Source organism: Salvelinus alpinus, chromosome 35, assembly GCF_045679555.1.
Source record: "Salvelinus alpinus chromosome 35, SLU_Salpinus.1, whole genome shotgun sequence".
Classification (NCBI taxonomy): Eukaryota; Metazoa; Chordata; class Actinopteri; order Salmoniformes; family Salmonidae; genus Salvelinus; species Salvelinus alpinus.
Window position 1 is genome coordinate 1,162,501 of NC_092120.1, and position 1,815 is coordinate 1,164,315.

Below are 1,815 nucleotides of genomic sequence, written 5' to 3' on the forward strand. Positions count from 1 at the left end.
AAATCAAATTGTATTTGTCACATGCTTCATAAACAACAGGTGTAGTCTAAAAGTGAAATGCGTATGGGCCTTTCCCAACAATTTCCCAACATATGGGCCTTTCCCAGCAGAGAGATGTTTTCAAAAATTTGAAAACATTATAGAAAAATAATAAACACGAGGAATAAATACACAATGAGTAACGATGTGCAAGGGTAGCAGGTAATTGAGGTAGATATGTACATATACAATACCAGTCAAAAGTTTTAGAACATTCAAGGCTTATTCTTTATTTTTACTATTTTCTACATTGTAGAATAATAGTGAAGACATCAAAACTATGAAATAACACATATGGAATCATGTAGTAACCAAAAAAAGTGTTAAACAATTCAAAATATATTTGAGATTTGAGATTCTTCAAATAGCCACCCTTTGCCTTGATGACAGTGTTGCAAACTCTTGGCATTCTCTCAACCAGCTTCACCTGGAATTATTTTCCAACAGTCTGGAAGGAGTTCCCACATATGCTGAGCACTTGTTGGCTGCTTTTCCTTCACTCTGCGGTCCAACTCATCACAAACCATCTCAATTTGGTTGAGGTCAGGGGATTGTGGAGGCTAGGTCATCTGATGCAGCACTCCAACATTCTCCTTCTTGGTAAAACAGCCATTACACAGCCTGGAAGTGTGTTGGGTCATTGTGCTGTTGAAAAACAAATGATAGCCCAAACCAGATGGGATGGCATATCGCTGCAGAATGCTGTCGTAGCCATGCTGGTTAAGTGTGCCTTGAATTCTAAATAAATCACAGACAGTGTCACCAGCAATGCACCCCCACACCACAACACCTCCTTCGTGCTTTATGGTGGGAAATACACTTGCGAAGATCATCCGTTCACCCACACACGGCGGTTGGAACCAAAAATCTCCAATTTGGACTCCAGACCCAAGGACAAATTTCACCCGGTCTAATGTCCATTGCTCGTGTTTCTTGTCCCAAGCAAGTATCTTCGTCTTATTGATGTCCTTTAGTAATTGTTTCTTTGCAGCAATTCGACCATGAAGGCCTGATTCACACAGTCTCCTCTGAACAGTTGATGTTGAGATGTGTCTGTTACGTGAACTCTGTGAAGCATTTATTTGGGCTGCAATTTCTGATGCTGGTAACTCTAATGAACGTATCCTCTGCAGCAGAGGCAACTCTGGGTCTTCCATTCCGGTGGGCGTCCTGTTCCATCATGAGAGCCAGTTCCATCATAGCGCTTGATGCTTTTTGCGACTGCACTTCAAGAAACTTTCAAAGTTCTTGAAATGTTCCGAATTGACTGACCTTCATCTCTTAAAGTAATGATGGACTGTTGTTTTTCTTTGCTTATTTGAACTGTTCTTGCCATAATATGGACTTGGTCTTATTTGAGCTGTTCTTGCCATAATATGTACTTGGTCTTTTACCAAATATGGCTATCTTATGTATACCACCCCTACCTTGCCACAACGCAACTGATTGGCTCAAATGCATTAAGAAGGAAAGAAATTCCACAAATTAACTTTTAAGAAGGCACACCTGTTAACTGAAATGCATTCCAGGTGACTACCTCACGCTGGTTGAGAGAATGCCAAGTGTGTGCAAAGCTGTCATCAAGGCAAACTGTGGCTATTTGAAGAATCTCAAATATAAAATATACTTTGATTTGTTTAACACTTTTTTGGTTACTACATGATTCCATATGTGTTATTTCATAGTTTTGATGTCTTCACTATTATTCTCAAATGTTAAAAAAAATGTGTTCTCAAATTGCTTGTAGTCAGAAGAGAACACATGAACTGCAGTGGC